The sequence below is a fragment of the Entelurus aequoreus genome, linkage group LG22 (assembly GCF_033978785.1).
Source record: "Entelurus aequoreus isolate RoL-2023_Sb linkage group LG22, RoL_Eaeq_v1.1, whole genome shotgun sequence".
Lineage (NCBI taxonomy): Eukaryota > Metazoa > Chordata > Actinopteri > Syngnathiformes > Syngnathidae > Entelurus > Entelurus aequoreus.
In genome coordinates, this window is record NC_084752.1 from 31,477,600 (window position 1) to 31,492,249 (window position 14,650).

At 36.6% G+C, this 14,650-nt stretch overlaps 1 long non-coding RNA gene across 1 annotated transcript; it reads left to right on the forward strand.

Moving 5' to 3' along the window:
• Positions 1-5,681: 5,681 nt before the first annotated feature.
• LOC133639665 (uncharacterized) lies at positions 5,682-12,186 on the forward strand. Its single transcript, XR_009823830.1, has 3 exons — positions 5,682-5,801; positions 10,234-10,319; positions 12,087-12,186. It is a non-coding gene; the product is annotated as an uncharacterized LOC133639665 (long non-coding RNA).
• The last annotated feature ends 2,464 nt before the right edge of the window (positions 12,187-14,650 follow it).

The following is a 14,650-nucleotide window of genomic DNA, read 5'->3' on the forward strand; positions in this document are numbered from 1 at the left end:
AAACAGTGTGATTTATAACAATTAGGGAGGTTTGTGTCATGTTTGTCCTCCTACAGAAACCATACTAAAACAAAAAAATAGATTTTTTTCCTCATCTTTTTCCATTCTTCGTACATTTTTGAAAAATCTCCAGAGAGCCACTAGGGTGGCGCCAAAGAGCCGCATGCGGCTCTAGAGCCGCGGGTTGCCGACCCCTGGTATATTATGACTCAAATGTTGCGGCTCAGAATTGTGTTTAGTGCTTTAGTTTTTCTGCATGCCATTGACAATCTCCATATACACATCTTATTTTGTTGAAGGGAGATGTAATGTTTACAGCTGAAACCTTTATTGTGAAAGTCTGTTCCTTACTGCTGTAACAGGATGTATGGCACTTCACTAACCGGAAGTGGAGGAGATGCGGTGTTCGACCAAGAGGTAAACTAAATAAAGAGCTCCCGGGCTAAACTGAGAATTAAGAAGTTTCTACGTCCAGTTATTATCAAGATTAGTCTATAATACTTCTTGTGTGTAGCTAATCACAACAGCATCTTGCCGGATCATTGTCTTAGATGTCATTACTGCCTCATTAAGACTTTGAACTGCACCTGCCTCTATGTCTCCGCATCCTCAGCTAACGCTGCAAGCTACAATGGCAAAACGTGAAAATACTTCTTTTTACACTTCAAATTTTACTTCAAACTTTAATTACGATGAATTCACCAGGTATTGAAGTACTTTTATTTGCTTTCTTACCAAGCACATTGTTTGACTCTCCAGTCTCATTTACCATATGGAATAACTCTATTTAATGACTTTAAGGACCAGCACGGTGAGACACTAATTCCACTTAGGAGGTTTAGGAATAAAAGCCCCCGCTCGCTCTCTCCTGGGACAAGGCTTCTCCTGTCTATTTATCTGACCTCTGACCTGTGGGCTCCTGAGGGTGACACCATGTACGCCACTGCTGCTACTACACATATAAACAAATGGCCTCACTGTTTAAAAGTATTAAGATGCCAGCTTTCGGGGAAAAAAGGGGAGGACCGTCTGACTCCTGCCTAAACGCAGATCACAGTAGGGCCCTGGGTGCCCCCTTTCGCATGAAAAAACGCATGTAAAATGTCAATCAATGAATGATAGGGTGTTTCAGATTAAATTGTGTTCCTAGCTCATTCCTGCTCTGTCACTGATAAGAATATAATTGAAAATTCTCTCAATGTTAGCGTTGCAAGCTAGTAGAACTGGGTTTGAGGGTGGCGCGGTTGGGAGAGTGGCCGTGCCAACAACCTGAGGGTTCCTGGTTCGATCCCCACCTTCTACCAACCTCGTCATGTCCGTTGTGTCCTTGAGCAAGACACTTCACCCTTGCTCCTGATGGGTCGTGGTTAAGGCCTTGCATGGCAGCTCCCGCCATCAGTGTGTGAATGTGTGTGTGAATGGGTGAATGTGGAAATAGTGTCAAAGCGCTTTGAGTACCTTGAAGGTAGAAAAGTGCTGTACAAGTATAACCCATTTACCATTTACCATTGAGCCGTGGTTGGAGCCGCAACAAAAATGCTTGCAAATATTTTGTTATTTTGCAATAAAGCAAAAGTAAATATTGAACACGTTATTTCACATTAATACATCTTAGAACAAAACATGGGTCAAATTAAATTCAGGTTTGATTAAAAAAACTATAAAAATAATTTTACATGAATAAAAAAAAGCATGGAAAAAATTTGTAATGGGGGACCTCCAAACTAAATTCTGCTTTGGGCCCCAATTTAGGGGCCCTAGTAAAAGGGATTGCAGTTTAGTTTAGCGTCCTACTCCGCACATTTGTGTCATTAACCACTACACACAACAAGATGAACATCTGTCAAAATCTGCACCTCTTCTGTTGAAACTGATATTTTTTTGGAGAAATACTTGATGGCCCTGTTGCATTATTAAGTTTGAACGCAATTTGTATTATTTATTGCTCATTTTGGGGTTTTTTCCGTTGTGTTTTACTTTCGTAGCTGTATGTGAAAGTGAAAGTGGCAGCTTGTTGCATCAACTCTAGTCTTTTTAAGGTCTTTTAACATAAACTACTGTTTGGTCAAATTACAGGAGGCCTCATGTATTTAGGAGTGCACAAAGAGCTGACGTATGCACTTTTTCAAGGCAAAGTTAAGATATATCAAGTGTGAACTGAACGTGGCAATGTGCCTCACACTATGAAGGCTCTTTTGTGTTTTTATTACAAAAGCTGAATTTTTTGCGTTTGAATTTTGTGAACACAATTTTTTGACAAATTATGCTGACAATGTAATTGAAAAAAAATGTGTATTCAGTGTAAAAATTAGTGTATAAAAATTCAGTATAAAAAAATTCAGTGTATATAAATTCAGAGTAAAAAACTTCAGTGTATACAAATTCAGTGTATAAAAATTGTGTGTAAAAAAATCAGTGTATAAAAATTCTGATGTAAAAACGTTACTGTATAAAAATTCAGAGTAAAACATTTTAGTGTATACAAATTCAGTGTATAAAAAATCAGTGTATAAAAATTCAGTGTAAAATAAATTCAGTGTAGAAAAATTAAATTTAAAACAATGCGGTGTAAAAAAAAATCAGTGTAAAATAAATTTGGTGTATAAAAATTATGTGTATAAAAAATCAGTGTATAAAAATGCAGTGTATAAAAATTCAATCCAAAACAATTCGGTGTAAAACAATTCAGTGTAAAAAAGTTGGTGTATAAAAATGCAGTGTATAAATAGTCAGTGTATAAAAATTCAGTGTAAAAAAATTCAGTGTATAAAATTTCAGTGTATAATAAAATTGGTGTATAAAAATTCAGTGTATCAAAATTCAGTGTAAAAAAAAATTCAGTGTATAAAAATTAAACCTAAAACAATTTGGTGTAAAAAAAAATCACTGTATACAAATTCAGTGTAAAAAAATGTATTGTATAAAAATTTAACCTAAAACAATTCGGTGTAAAAAAAATAGACTGTAGACAAATTCAGTGTAAAATAAATTTGGTGTATAAAAATTCTGTGTATAAAAAATCAGTATATAAAAATTCAGTGTAAAAAAAATCAGTGTATAAAAATTAAATCTAAAAAAATTCGGTGCATAAAAATTCAGTGTAAAAAAATTCAGTGTATAAAAAATCAATCTAAAACAATTTGGTGTAAAAAAATTGGGTGTATGAAAATTCAGTAAATCAATTTTTTTAACAATTAGCTGGATTTAAACAGATTTTTTTTATTCTGAATTTTAAAACACTGAATTTATTTTCAATGTCAGCATAATTTAAAATTCGGTTCTCAAAAATTCAGTTACATAAATTCAGTGTAAAAAAAAAAGCTTTTGTGATGAAAACACAAATTAAACTTCATATCGCGCCAAATTTCTACATGTTGTGGATACTTTGGTGATTCTGGGTAACTGTTGAAATTAAGAAATGTCAAACAATTCTCCTCAGACTGATTGAAGTGCACATCAGAGACATATGAACAATAAACACACCCCCATGTGTTCAATTAAAATATATAACAGGCCTACATTATTTAAAGCAACAGCTGGTTTTTCAAATGTAATTCTAACTATCGACTGCACACACGTTATTAGATCGATTGCATTCATCATGTCCTCTCAAATAGATATATGCAAGAGTGTTTTGTGTAAAATATGTCTTTTACCTGCTGACACTTCGGCCTTCAGATGCATGCACTGCTACCCTAATTTGCAATAAAAGTGGAATAGAGAAAATGTTTCCACTCCGACAAGAAGCACCTCCAACTCATTGTCTGCAGGGTCGTAACTAGGATTTGACAAAAATTGGTGGTCCAAGAGAAACTTAGAAAGGATGAAATGATGGGTACCCCAGCACCATATAAATTATATCACCTTGTGCAACACAAGAAATTTCCAGAAAAACTAAATCTTTTATTGAGGTAAAACTATCACGTGTTATATTATCTAACATTTTTGACAATCTGCATGATTTTTGTAACAGTACATTTTTGTTAATATGCTGAAGTTGCTGGTATTAAACAATTTTACCAACATTTAAACAAAAATTTAAAAAATCTTAATAACATTTTAATTACGACATGGTTTAGAACAAAAGACCCTGTACTTTGTAACCCAAGCACTAGTCAGGGGCAAATTTGTCCCCATATTCTTACCAGCGACAGAGCATGACGTGGCCAGGAGCAGGGTACCCCAACCTTTTTTCCACCAGGGACCACTTTAATGTATGCATTCTTTTCACGGACCGGCTTTCTACATGTGGCAGATAAAAACAGCAAAATTTACCCTTTGGCTACAATCTGGCACATTAACAATTTATATATCCATTAAAGTGCATTGTGCCATGTACAATAACAAAAGAGTTTTATTATACATCTATAAACAAGTTATTGGTGTGTTTAGTGGGACAGGCCGGTCGGAGAAAATGCGGTAGTTTCTAAATGAATTCATGTTTCTCCGGGACCACTGGTCAGGAGTATGTTTGGGGTGAAAAAAATGTAAAAAGCAACTTGTCATTCAATAATTTACATCTGACATGTGTGTCATAGGGTGGTTTCTGGTACCGCTACCGGTATCCAAAATGTATTCCGATACTTTGATACTTTTCTAAATAAAGGGGACCACAAAAAATGGCATTATTGGCTTTATTTCAACAACAATTTTTAGGTTACATTAAACTTATGTTTCTTATTGCAAGTTTGTCCTTAAATAAAATAGTGAACATACAAGACAACTTGTCTTTTAGTAGTAAGTAAACAAACAAAGACTCCCAATTAGTCTGCTGACATATGCAGTAACATATTGTGTCATTTATCATGCTTTTATTTAGTCAACATTATAAAGGACAATCTGTAAAAATGAATGATTAATCTACTTGTTCATTTACTGTTAATATCTGCTTACTTTCTGTTTTAACATGTTCTATCTACACTTCTGTTAAAATTTAATAATCACTTATTCTTCTGTTGTTTGATACTTTACATTAGGTTTGGATGATACCACAAATTTAGGTATTGATCCGATACCAAGTCGTTACAGGATCATACATTGGTCATATTCAAAGTCCTCATGTGTCCAGGGACGTATTTCCTGTGTTTATAAACATAATATGACTTTTTTTTTTTAAAAAGGAAAAAATATTTTGTGACGATAAAAAAATAGCGATGTAATCATAGTAGTATCGACTAGATACACTATTGTACTTGGTATCATTACAGTGGATGTCAGGTGTAGATCCACCCATGGCATTTGTTTACATTCAGGAGCGCTATCTTTTGTTAGCGGTGACACTGGCGAGCTCGTGTATTCTCCTACGGTGTGTAGTGAAGCCTAATTAACCAAAAGCCACTGACTATTTGACTTTGAGGACGTATGTGTCGTAGCGGAGCTAAAAAATTCAGAATCATGACTCGAATCAATTCAAAATTTTAAAGAATGGGGGGGGCGGCTTGGCTCAGACGGTAGAGCAGCCGGCCAGAAACTTGAGGGTTCCTTGTTATTACCCGGCTTCTGCGCTCCTAGAAGGAGCTTTCAAAATGCAGGACCTTTTGTGGGGCATCGTTGTGCTGAAGAACGCTGATCAGTGGAACTATTATGGAGTGTTTATACTCAGCTGTAGTCTTTAAACTATATGAAGTTTAATGTTTTTTTTGTTTTTTTTTACAAACTTCAACTCAATTTGCAAAGCTACGAGAAGTGGACGGACTCTTCTAAACGTATTTACAGAGGAATATGAAGCCGCAACGACCTCAGCTGCTTGCTACTCTGAGACTTCATTGGATAAATGTGAAATAAAGGAGGCTGCAACAAAGGTAAATAACATAAAATATTACCTATTTACTTTATTACATGTAATAAAAGTACTCAGTGACACTCCATTTGTGTAGTTATTAGCCTCAACCCGAGTGAATAGAATGCTAATGCTAACAAGCTAACGCCAAAGTGTTTGATGTGTTTGTGTTGTCGACGTGAGATAAACACTCACATGTATTATTTATATATTGTTATTTACAGTTAAAATAGACCTCAAGGAATCACCTGACCCTCATGAATCCATCATTTACTGAGAGGACGACTTTCTGATTGTTGGACATAGGGTTGTACGATATACCGGTAAAGAAATTGAAGAACATTTTGGCTTAAAAACTAAGGATAAAGGTGAAGTTATAACACTGAAACGCCCTCATGAAGAGGTGCTTTAAGATATGGCTAGCTAGCTGGCGGCTAAAGTCCATCCGCAGTCGGCAGTGTTTTAGCTACTTCTAAATCACTAATCCTGGTCTCCATGGCGACGAATAAAGTAAGTTTCTTACAAGTATCATCCCTGCAGGACGAGGAATAGCTAAACATGCTTCACTACACACCGTAGCTCACCAGCATCACAATGTAAACAAACGCCATTGGTGGATCTACACCAGACATCCACTGTACAGGAGTGTATCTAGTCGATACTACTATAATTACATCGATAATTTTTTTAGCATTACAAAATCTTTTTTCCCTTTTTTAAAGTTTATATTATGTTTATAACTCAGGAAATATGTCCCTGGGCACATGAGGACTTAGAATATGACCATTGTATGATCCTGTAACTACGTGGTATCGGATTGATACCTAAGTTTGTGGTATCATCCAAAACTAATGTAAAGTATCAAACAACAGAAGAATAAGGGATTATTACATTTTAATAGAAGTGTAGATAGAACATGTTAAAAGAGAAAGTAAGCAGATATTAACAGTAAATGAACAAGTAGATTAATAAGTAATTTTCTACCGCTTTTCCTTTATAATTTTGACAAAATAATAGAATGATAAATGACAAAATATGTTACTGCATATGTCAGCAGACTAATTAGGAGCTTTTGTTTGCTTACTTACTAATAAAAGACAAGCTGTCTTGTTTGTTCACTATTTTATTTAAGGACTTAACTGCAATAAGAAACATATGTTTAATGTACCCTAAGATTTTTTTGTAAAAATAAAGCCAATAATGCCATTTTTGTGGTCCACTTTATTTAGAAAAGTACAGAAAAGTATCGAAATACATTTTGGTACCGTTACCGGTACCTTAGTAGGACAAAAGCCTGGCTTTTTATGAACAATTCGGTATACTTTATTTGATAAATCGTATAGTTTTGTATATGATTGATTTGTATTTAATGTACTTACTTTTTAGTAAATAAACTCTGACCTAATAGCCTGTTTATTTACATGGTATCAGTGTAGATATATACTAAACAACTTATCAGTCTTATTTGTATAAACTACCTGAATTGTGAAATGCGGTGGAGACACAAACCACACACTTCTACAGGAACCTCTAGTTCCTGGAACTAAAGGTTCCAGGAACCTAAAGTTCCTGAACTTTTGGTGGAAAAGGGCCAAGCAGTACGACACACAAAGTTGTCCACACCCTGCAAACAAAAACACACCAAACTGCAATGAGCGCTTTGCCTGCCTAGGGCTACTAATTGTTTCTAGACAAGGCGACCTGAGAGGCGCCGGAAGGGAGGACCGCAGCGAAGGAGACGAGAAGGAAAGCAAGGGGGCCATAAATTAACCAGGTGCCGGATATTCACTTTCCACATGGCTTTCACTGTGGACACTTTATCTCTTTTCTTGTTTAGACTACACACACACACACACACACACACACACACACACACACACACACACACACACACACACACACACACACACACACACACACACACACACACACACACACACACACCTCCAAAATGTGTGCTGATGTCCAGTTTCAATGATATCACCTTTAAGAGGCACTCTGCAAAACAAACCACTTAATAAGCAGGCGGTAATGGAGGCTGCAGGTCAGGCTTTGCAGTCATATCATTAACACACACACACACACGCACACACACATGTCCCCATTGTCTGGCCAGTAGTTATTAGCGCCCATGCTAACAGAGTTTACACATAAGTGACCTTAATTAAGTGGCTAGCGCCATTAGCCGCCCTGCTAAGAGGCTCAGAGCTACCCATCTGCATGTGAATGTGTGTGTTTTTATGCTAATGGCTTCTCCGAGGTGTGCGGTGGAATACTAACGAGCGGCTGCACGCCATGCCAAACACTTTAGATGAGTTACTCATTGGGACAGAGATAAAAACTGGACGCAGCGTTTGAGGCCTACTTTGAATGGAGCCCTGCCACCGTTAACATGCACGCACGCACGCACACACTTATACACACACAAATAACAATGGCGAATACAAAGGACTATTAGGGCCAAAATGGGGGAAAACATGTTTACTACGAGAATAAAGTATGATATCTTGAAGATATTAAAAAATTAGCATTTAAAAAACAAATAAAACATTTTCATCATTATGAGGTACAAACATGTATTTTGTTTAGAATTTTGAGGACAAAAATAAATAAATAAAACTTTTTTGTAAAAAATAAATACCTTTTTTTTTAATTGTTGAATAAAAAAACCTTTGAATACATTTTTTAAACATGTTTTTCATATACGACTTAATTTTTTTAATCCATCCATCCATCCATTTTAAGATTAAGACTAAAGATTAAAGTACCAATGATTGTCACACACACACTAGATGTGGTGAAATTTGTCCTCTGCATTTGTCCCATCCCCTTGGGGAGCAGTGGGCAGCAGCGGCGCCGCGCCCGGGAATCATTTTGGTGATTTAACCCCCAACTCCAACCCTTTGTTGCTGAGTGCCAAGCAGGGAGGTTATGGGTCCCATTTTTATAGTCTTTGGTATGACTCGGCTGGGATTTGAACTCCAACCTTCTACCGCTTATTCCCTTCGGGGTCGCGGAATAAATACAAGTCTTCAGTAAAATATGACACATCTGTCTTGAAAATAAACCTTTTATTCTCAAAACAATGTTATTTTTTTAAAACTTAATTGTATCTCATAATTTTAAACGTTACTCTTGAAATATAATTTTTTTAAAAAAAGGTGTTTAAAATACGACTTTCACTATAAAAGAAATACATAATTTTCCTGGAATATACAATTTTTTTTCTTTATACAGTTTTTGGGTACAAGATATAATTGTAATTTTTTCTTTTTTTAGAATAAAACTTTTTTTTTTCAAATAGACTTTCCTTTCAAAAAATAAATTGTTCTACAGCTTTATGTTTACAACCGTATCCTCACAGTAATAACATTTAAAGTTGTTTTATTTTTAATATTACATTATGAGTAGTCTTTGCTTGCAAGTTCAATCGAATAATAATGATTTGCCTCACCTGTGTACAAGTCCAGTCGGGCTCCTTGTATGTTTTTATTATCGCTGTAGCTGATGGATTCTCGCCCCGCTGCTTTGTAAAGCTTCCAAAATGGGGTCACAGGGTCAAAGGTCGGCCCTCTGCCTTTGATGTGACCCGGACAGGGAGGAAGAGGAAGCGGAAGGAAGGAAGAGGATTCTTCATGGACTAGTTGTAAAAGACACTTGGTGAGAGTCAACATGTTTATAGAACAAATCTCCGGTTCAACAGCGCTTCACTTCTTTTTACACTTTACGGTAAAAAAAAATCAAACCTTACCTGTACAATACAGTTATTAATGGTTCTATTCAATGTTTCATACATCCCTCTCGTTAAATCCTGCACGTTAAAAAAGGACTCTTCATCCACTAGGGCGGTAAAGAGGTTAAAAGGTGCACAATGTGTTTTTCTCATCTTCAAAACAAACACTATAGCTCCAACATCTCACACGAGACCTCTCACGCGACCTTTCACCTTCTCGTCCAGTCATCCTCTGTGTTTAAATTCATTAGTGAGGAAAAGCGGCCGACCTTTGAACACACACACAAACACACACACACGCACGCACGCACGCACGCACGCACGCACACACGCACACACGCACACACGCACGCACACACACACACACACACACACACACACACACACACACACACACACACACACACACACACACACACACACACACACAATAATTGCATTTGATTGGACTTGCATTAAAGTGTAAACGTGTTGAAGTGGGACAGCAGTGTTATTAGAGTGTGCAGTATCATTAGACAACTTATTGGAGGAGCACAACACATTTACTGGGAAGAGGCCTCAGGCACGCACACACACACACACACACACACACACACACACACACACACACACACACACACACACACACACACACACACACACACACACACACACACACACAAACACATCGATTGTTCTTACTGACTTAATGATTGTTGGCTTTCTTGTTACCTCCACCAAGGAAATACATTGGATCCTTGAAAGTGGGACAAAACTTTGGAGCGTCATCACCGATGACGTCTACCAAGACATTGCAATACTTCAGAAGTAAGTATGCATGTGTTGACTTTTTCTTTGGCTTTTTTTGTACATGGAAAATCAGTAGGGTGTACACAGGTACTCACATGATGTCACTTATGAACCATTGAGTTTGTGATGCATCACAATTTCCAGTTTCTCTATTCAACATGTTCGAAAAGGAGTAGGGAGAAGCAGAGCTTATTTAAACCTACCCCTTTTCCTTTACATAGCAGTTGCAAAAACTTTTCTTCACTTCCTGTTCTCAATTTATTCACAACATACTCCATAACTAATAACATTAAAAATAAATAAATAATAATTAGTGAAGTTATAATTTATATGGTGAGATAAATAAGATTATCTAGAAAATGAATGGATGGATGAAATAAATTCAGAGTGATTATCATGGTTCTTCTTCTTTGTACTTTGTAAACAGTTTAAGTTTGAAGAGTTTCTTGAAGTGGATCATATTAGTACATTGTTTGATATCTTTGCTTAACCCATTCCATACTTTAATTCCACATACTGATATACTGAAGGTCTTAAGTGTTGTATGTGTGTACAAATGTTTTAAATTAAAACCTTTTCCATTGTAAAAACACATTTTTAAAAAAAAAATTTCAAAATTAAATTAGTTTTTTTGTTTGCTTATTTATTTTACTTCTTTTTACACTTGCATGACAAGCAAGAGCATCAAATGTGAACTGCACTTTTTTGGGGAAATTTGCCCATCTTCCACAATCATTATGAGAGACAAGAAGACACAAAGTTTTGTTGTTTTTGCCTTCTAACTTGTAAAAATCGTCCGCAGCTACTAGCATCATTCCGCCTTTAAATCACTTAGAAAATGCATTAAAAAAAACATCAACAATACTTCATTTACTTTCCGTAACCTGTATAATCTCGAAGCCGTAGCAACATTGTTATTGTAAGAGCGAACACTGAGGAACACTCTTTCTCGCGTAGTAACACCAGTTTGTAATGCACAACGCAATGCGATCAGACAGCAATCTGTACTTAGTGAAAAATCTGAACAATCATATTACAGTATCTGTAAAGTATTAGCCCACATTTCATGTTTTGTTTGTACACAGCTAGCCAGACAGCGTATGACTGTAGTTGTAATAACACGCATGAAGTGCTGCTCAGTCGATGTATAGTTGTGCGTTTGGTCCAGCTGTTTTTTTCCGATTTATTTGGGTAAGCACTCCATTAATGTCAAAATTGGTCCAAAAATAGTTGTCTTCGTTGTCCGTTTCTGCCATGATTTCAACACACACGCCTTTGAATGTGGAAGCAGGAACCCACATTTGATGCCAGAAAGTCGAAAATGCGCTGCGCTGGAAACAGAAATCAATGCGCTGAAGAAATGAATAAAATTACCAAAATAGGGTGAATATCGAACATATTACATATTATTATGAACGTGTATGTTACTATTATATATATACTTTGAGCGTGTATATAAAATGTTTGATGGAGAGCTTTGAAGTTGTTTTAGAGGGCTTTGAAGGCTACTCTCATTAGCCGCGTCTTTCAAGCGTTTTATATTATGTTTAAAATTCTAAAAAAAAGAAAAAGACGTGCATTCTTGTCTCTCACATGATTGTAAATATAGGCAACAATACAAAAAAAAGTGCAGTTCCCCTTAAAGAGGTCATATTATGATTTTTTTTCTACATGTAAAACACTACCTTGTGGTCTACATAACATGTAATGTTGGTTCTTTGGTCAAAAATGTATAGTTTATATTTTACAGACCGTCTTTAAGCTGCTTTCTGGCCGTCTCTTCAGGATGCATGTGCTTGTATGAGCCAGTCTGCCCCACAACAAGAGGATAGAGAAAAAGAAGGAGCTTACGGACTACATCGTCGGACTACAATGGCGGGCGCACATGAGTATTTTGGGTAAATCTCTACAATATAAGGATAATCCGCTGACATCACAAATGGCAAAAACGTCACCAAATGGTACATTTCTAAACGTTTTGTTTACCGGAAGTATGAAGGAAGGCAAGATTGTTTTATAAATATCCCTGCAATGCCCCCATGTTTCCATTTCAAATTTTCAGGACTTGTGCAGATCCCAAATACACCAAAACAGGTACCAATTTTGCATTATACTGCCCCTTTTGAAAAATACTGCATGAGGCTTCTCTGTGACGAGAATTCTGCAAAATGTTTGTTTTTTCATGTGTTTTGTAACCGTGGTCAACTTCTTTTTACATTTGTACAGTCATGTGGAAAAGTTAGGACACCCCAAGGGATGCCTGCATGTGTTTGTGTAAATTAACGGGGACTTGTGGTGATTATAATCTACATTTAAAACACTTACTTGTGGTCTAGATAGTAGATGCTTTGGTGTAAATTTTGCTTCACAGTCTGTCTGCAAACTGTTTGATTCTGGAAGCGTTGCCAGATTGCAAATGAAACCACGCCTCCCCCTATCCTAAATATTATAATTGATATTTTGAAAATGTACACTGGTAAAATGTAAGTTGTGTAGTTGCCACCGCTACTTTTATCCGGACACAAAAAATCTAAATTAACTTCAAAAATGTTATCCAGATTCACCTGTCACCACATTAGGTACACCTGCACACTCGCCTATCGCTTCAGACTCTGCATAAAAAATGTGCTTTTGTCAGCATCAACACACATTGGTGTTATTATTCTCAAACCACGATTAGAAGAAAATAATACCTAATGCCAGCTCCCCTCTCGTTAAGAGTTGTACTTAAAGTCCAAATAAGTACATCCCCCTCGCTGTGATGTCACGGCGTAGCCAGACTACAAAACACCGCGAACAGAAGCATCTAAAAATGTGTGCAAGCTCACACCAAAATGCATGAACCTCGTGGTTTGATGCTTTGGTATTAACACAAGTATATGACATTCATAAGTCATTCAAAAGTCAGAAAAGAAAATATTCATCTGAGTCCCCCTTAACTCTTTGACTCCTCACATTAATCAACCCCAAAGTCTGACAGAGTGAGTCAAATAATGGAATTGTGCACTCTACAAAACACCCACCATTACTATAGTGCAGGAGTCGTCAACCCAACATGTTGAAAGAGCCACATTGGGCCTAAAGTACAAAAAAGGAATCTGTCTGTAGCCGCAAAAAATTACAAGTCTTATGTAAGTGTTATTATGTAAGTGTCTCAGAGGGTGAGATAACTCCTGGAAATAACTGGCTTAAAACTGCCAAAGGTAAAGATGAGTGTGCCCAAGTTAAAGGAATTGGCAATAAATCATAATGGATTTATAACAATCTTTGCAAGCTGGGTAACATTTGCTGTGGTCTGGAACAACATGGCACACAATCAGAAATGCAGCCAATACTACATACAGATAATGTGTCATGAGATAATATAAATTAAGTACACGGAGGACATAAGTAAAGGAAACTAAATTAACTCAAATATAGCTACAAATGATATGTACACACAGCTGGCCTAAATAGCATGTTAGCATAGATTATTATCACTTCACGCAAGTCAATAACATCAACAAAGCTCACCTTTGTGCATTCACGCACAGCATAAAAAGTTTGGTGGGCAAAATGAGACAAAGGAGGAGTGGCAAAAAACACGTCTTTCTGTGGCAGCGTCGGAGAAAGCTGTACATGTAAACAAACTACGGTGAGTTCAAGGACAGTCAAAATTAGTAGGACAAAACGGCGTTGGCCAAATACTCTCATCAGTGAAGCATGTTTAATATAAACAATGGGATTTCTAACAATTAGGAAGGTTTGTGTCATGTTTGTCCTCCTACATAAACCATATTAAAACAAATATATTTTTCCCTCATCTTTTTCCATTTTTGAAAAAGCTCCAAGGAGCCACGAGGGCGGTGCTAAAGAGCCGCATGCGGCTCGAGAGCTGCGGGTTACCAACCCCCGGTCTAGTGTGTTTAGCCAAACCACTATGGAAGTTTGTACACACCTTTCGGGAACTGACAAGCACATATCGGTACAATTTGAGCACTATTTCATTGAAAAACATGGCTGCCATCAGGCAAAACGTCTTTGACGGGACATGGGCGAGACTTCACAACTAACTGGCTATAAGTCGGTGACCATTTGTCTATCGCAGTGATTTTTAAACCGTGGTAAGTGTACCACTGATACACAGGTTCCAGCTAGTGGTACTTCAAAGAATCACTTGATTCAAGTACAGTGTTTTATTTTCTGTATTTAAACAGTGTTGCTGTTCAAACTGTGTGTAACGTTAGAGTGGCCAAATATATTAAATGTACTTTTTACTTTTTATTGAATACTTATGCCTACTACACTCCTGTATTTTAATGTAAGTCATTACGGTACGGTGGTACTTAGTGAAAAAAGTTGGAGAAACA